Source organism: Sapajus apella, unplaced genomic scaffold (genome assembly GCF_009761245.1).
Source record: "Sapajus apella isolate SASKATOON/1434 unplaced genomic scaffold, GSC_monkey_1.0 scaffold146, whole genome shotgun sequence".
Taxonomy (NCBI): Eukaryota; Metazoa; Chordata; class Mammalia; order Primates; family Cebidae; genus Sapajus; species Sapajus apella.
In genome coordinates, this window is record NW_022437086.1 from 1,077,212 (window position 1) to 1,082,343 (window position 5,132).

Here is a 5,132-nt window from a genome sequence, read left to right on the forward strand (position 1 = left end):
AGTCAATTCAGATAGAAAAGTTCTGCCGTAGAGAGAGCCAGTTCTAAGGAATATAACTTATACTAAACATAAAGTCATGTAGCCTTCAGCTTCAAAATTTTCCCAGGAGTTTTTTGGTTGTTGTTTTTTAAAGACTGGCTCCACTGCGGATTTGAACCAGCAACCTTGTAGGTATAAGCCCTACACCTTAACTACTATGCTAACAGGCCATTCGGTATAAGGGCAGGCAGAAAGCTTTCTTAAGTAGTATTTTGGATGCAAATACCATCCCCTGAAGTGGTGTATCTTGCCTGAAAGCTGGGCGGGGCTGACTGCCGGCAGAGAAAGGAGAAAAAAACACTCTTAGTGTCAGTTTAAAACTGAGCTCGCAGCCACTGGGCTGGTGGCGAGTTCTCTGCCCCTGCGGCTTCTGGTCCCCTTTACACAGGGATCCTGAAAGGCATTAAATTCTTCTCTGACTCCTCTCTCTCTCTCCTCTGCCTCCTTTCTGTCCTCTCTCTTTCCTCTCTCCTCTGTCTACTTTCTCTCCTCTCTTTCTCTTTCCTCTCCTCTTTTTCTCCTTTCTCCTACTTTCTTGTCCTCTCCTCTCTCTCCCCTCTTCTCTTTTTCTCTTGGGCCCCTTGCTTGCTACTCGTATCTTTCTCTTTCTGTGGTATAGCCAATTTTGGAAAGCCTCAAATTCGAATTTGGCCCTCTTTAAAGCAGGTTTTAGCAGAGCCTCTGCAGCCAAGTCCTGCAAGAACCAGACAACTGAATTTTAGGGTCTATCCCTAGTTCTAGTCAGAGGAACAGGGGGTAGGGGCCAAAGTAAGGTGGCGATCTTTTTCACTGCTAACCACAACTGGCGAGAATAAGCACTATGTTCAGCACTGCCTGGGCATAATCCTCCCCCTTATAAATTTTAATGGCCAGCTGCTCCGGAAATGTCGGGAAGTGACAAAACAGGTGGACTAAGAGGTCTACCGGGTGTGTGTTTTGGACCCACCACACCCGGTAGAGTGTGCAGAAGTGCTGCCAGTCAGTTTCTATTAGGCAGTGACATCCTGCCTCCCAACAACCAGGATGGTGCCAATATGCCTCTTTGTGATGCACCGTCAGGCACTGCCCATAACAACATTGGACACTTTCCTGGCAGAATAAGCAGTTACCTATTTTCCATCCCAGCCTGAGAAAGAGCACCTGTAAACTCTGATCTAGGGTTTTGTTCCCCACAGCTCCAAAGAAACTACCTCCAAGGTGTCAAGGGCACAATGGCCTTCCTGACATAGAATCAGACCCAGCACGGGCAAAAGTACTCTTTTCCTGGTGGAGGTGGCTGGGAGAATTTACAGGCTACAATGACCATAACAAGGAAGGGAATAAAGACAACTAGAGTTAAGACTGTCTGCCTCATGGCAAAAGAGGAAAGAGTGAGGCCTCAGTGATAGAAGAAAAAGATGAGGAAGAAAGAGAAAAGAGTAATTTCTTCTGGGGTGTAATCAGTAAAAGTTCCCTGCATCCAGTGGTTCGTCAACCACTGTAAGATATCTCCTACCTCAAGGGAAGATGACCTGATCCAGTGTATGTCTGCTAGCAGGAGCCTAATAAAACTGACAAATTTACGGACGAGACAGGCCCACATACAAGAGTGACAGACAAAGGGTGGGTGCCCCCCAGATGGGAGACCAGTCAGATGCCTGCCCAGCCACTTTCCCAGAGGAATTTTTCAGGAGTGTCTTGGCTAAGGTGTACCAGTATAATCCCTGGGCCTGGTCACCTCAGGATGGAAGTCCAAGAAGGACAGCTCTGAGGTGAATCACCATTATGCCCTACGATGCCCCAGTGGAACTGCGGGTGAAGGCCCACACAAGCCCTGTAGCCTTTCAGCCATGGGACTACATATATACACATTCACACTCTCACTCACACAGAGGTTATGGAAAACAACCGAACGCTGACACCCACTATGTCAGCTACCAGAAGGCGAACGCTGGTACCCACTACACCAGCTACCAGAAGGCTGCCACCCACTATGACAGCCACCAGAAGGCGAACGCTGATACCCACTGCACCAGCTACCAGAAGCCTCAAGTGACATCTCGGTGAGGCTTGCCAGGGCAGAGCTGCAGTGACTTGTCAGTCCCCTGACTCAGGCCCTTCCTTTGAACTAGTTCCCAGACCAAACTTACCTCCGGAGGTTTCCAGGACCCTGAGGAATTTTGAATGAATGTCGGCCGGGTGGTCGCTTATCCTCCATGGTGGCACTCCGGGGCCCTGGAAAGAACAGGGGGCGCCTCCCCAGAGGCGGCGCCTCCCCAGAGGCCCCCAAGGTGGGAGTGACCGCCCGGGCGAGACTGTGAGATGGCTTTTGTCTGGTTATAACAAAAAGAGAATATCTTGGTGGGACCTCCAAATATTATACTGGACTGAGCGTAGAAATTTAGCACCAAGACAAAAGTATTCCAGATTGCAGGGTCATTTATTATGCCGGCGGCCACAGAGGACTCACGTCTCTCCAACCTGTGGCCTCGAAAGGAGGGTGCCAAGAATTTTTATACCCGACAAACCACTTTGGGAGTGGGAGTCAGGAGCAGGGATGGGGATGAAAAGGCTTCAGACATTGTGAGGGCTAGTGGATTCTGTAAATCACCTTCTGGGCAGAGATGAAGGTGGGGGTCTCCGGACATTCCAAGGGCTAGAGGACATGTTTTCACTTCGATTGTTACCTAAGTGGCTTACATAAGTTAGTTTACACATTGTCTGGATACTGGTGGAAGTCACAGATCTTAGTTACTTATTACAAGTCACAGGAGCCAGGGTGGAATTAGCTTGGGCTGCTTATTTCAGTTATTACCGGTAAGGAAAGGCTAGCAATTCTGGCAGTTACTGATAAGAAAAGGTAAGCAGCTTTACATAGTTTGCAGAACAAATTAGCAATTCTATCTACAGAAGCCAAGGCCAGCAGTTATTGTGAGGAGAATGGGGCAGCCATTGCAACTTATTTTAAAAACGTTTTGTATTTTATAAAATGGCTTTGCTCAGGTTCTGGCTTTAGGCCAGCACAAGGGAGAGGCTCCACAGCTGTCTTCTTTCCACAGTTGTTCAGAGCGACTGTGAGTGAGACTGGAAAGTAGCCCACGTGGGACAGTGGCCGTGTGCAGGGAGGAGGTGACCAGGTGAGGAAGGAGACCCAAGCATCTAAGGTCACCTCCCGCTTCGCTTCCATACTGCATTTCGATAAAAGTAAAGGCTGGCTGACCGGGCGCCACCTTAATCACTCTCCTATAGATCGCAGGCATGGTCTGGGGGAATCTTTCTGGAAGGCGTTGTTTTAACGTAAACAAGTTCAAACCTCCACCCCATGCGTACTCCATGGACCAAGAACCTTTCTCATGTGATTTCTAAAACTGTAAACCCAAGACCCTTTCACGTGTAATATCTCGAGTTGTAAGCCTATATAAAGGAGGGGTTTCTGTTTATTAGAGGCGCTTGGTTGTTTGGCTGTTATGCCACCTTGCTCCAGCGCGCTCTCTGCTGGTGGCCGGAGACATTGCGGGGCCCTCGCGCTCTCAGCGCTGGTGGAGGACATACGCCGTCTGGTGGCTGTCCCGCTGAAACACTTAAAGTCGGAGCGCAGTGTTCAGCACCATCATTCTGGAAATGCAAACTGACATGGAGCCCACTAGCCCAGGTTTTTCTAGAAAGGAGGAAGGGACAATTAACTGAAACCATAGGAATGAAATAAACATGGATGCACATTTTACAACTGATGGAAAAATTCATTCAACATAGTCTTCACACTTAAAGTGCAAAACTGTCAGAGGCATCTTAACCACAGTGACTTTATTTTAAATAAAGGCTATAGAAAAAGTTAAATCTGGGCAGCGTGCAGGGCTCACGAGTGTAATCCCAGCACTCTGGAAGGCCAAGGTGGGAGGGTCACTTGAGTTCAGGAGTTCAAGACCAGCCTGGGAAAATAGTGAGATCCCCATGTCTACAAAAATATAAAAATTAGCTGGCATGGTGGTGCTTGCCTGTGGTCCCAGTTACCCAGGAGGCTGAGGTGGGAGGATCACTTTAGCCCAGGAGTTTGAGGCCGCAGTGAGCCAACCATGATTGCAACACTGCACTCAAGCCTGGGAGACGGAGTGAGACCCTGTCACACACACAAACACACACACACTCAGACATTAAATTTGTTGGATTATATATTTAGGGGTTGAGCACTTTCGGTTATAAAATATTTATGATTGCAGGAACAAGTTAATAACTAAATAAAGACCCAAAACTTATAAAAATAGAGTAGGTTAAGCAAAAAGCATTCTTTTTTTTTTTTTTTTTTTTTTTAAGACGGGATTTCACCATGTTGGTCGGGCTGGTCTTGAACTCCCAACCTCAGCTGATCCACCCACTTTGGCCTCCCAGAGTCCTGGGATTACCGGCGTGAGCCACTGCACCCAGCCTGCAAAAAGCATTCTTAATTTAAAAATAAGTTTTACTTTAAATAGTACACTCATAAATAATTGTTAAAATCAATAGTAACAGAAAAGTAACAATACTAATAGCCTGACACAAACTGATCACAGGCCTTTATAGGAGAGAACATTATTCTTAATAACCTATATAAACAACCATTAAGGCCAGGCGCAGTGGCTCACACCTGTAGTTCCCGTACTTTGGGAGGCCAAGGAGGGCAGATCTCTTGAGGCCAGGAGTTGGACACCAGCATGGCCAGCATGGTGAAACCCAGTCTCTACTAAAAATATAAAAATATAGCTTTACATGGTGTCATTATCAGCCAATGAGGTTTATGTTAGCCGCGATTATTGCTAATTGAAAACTTTTCCCAATACCCTGCCATGACAACTGGAAATGTAGTCAGCATTGTCAATTATTGGCAGTCTCTACAGGGACTGAATTTTAAAAACTTAAATAAATAAATAAAAATAAATTAAAATGGAAAAGAAATACTAAGAAATTAGCCGGACGTGGTGGTACACACCTGTAATCCCAGCTACTGGAGAGGTTGAGGCAGGAAAATCCTTAAACCCAGAAAGTAGAGGTTGTAGAGAGCCGAGATCATGTCATTGCGACAAGAGTAAAACTCGATCTCAAAAATAATTTTTTTTCTTTAAAACAGGTGTTTTCCTCCT

General features: G+C 46.5%; 1 non-coding gene across 1 annotated transcript; it reads left to right on the forward strand.

Moving 5' to 3' along the window:
• The first annotated feature begins 4,753 nt into the window (after positions 1-4,753).
• Positions 4,754-4,892, forward strand: LOC116540962. Its single transcript, XR_004264660.1, has one exon. It is a non-coding gene; the product is annotated as a U4 spliceosomal RNA (small nuclear RNA).
• The last annotated feature ends 240 nt before the right edge of the window (positions 4,893-5,132 follow it).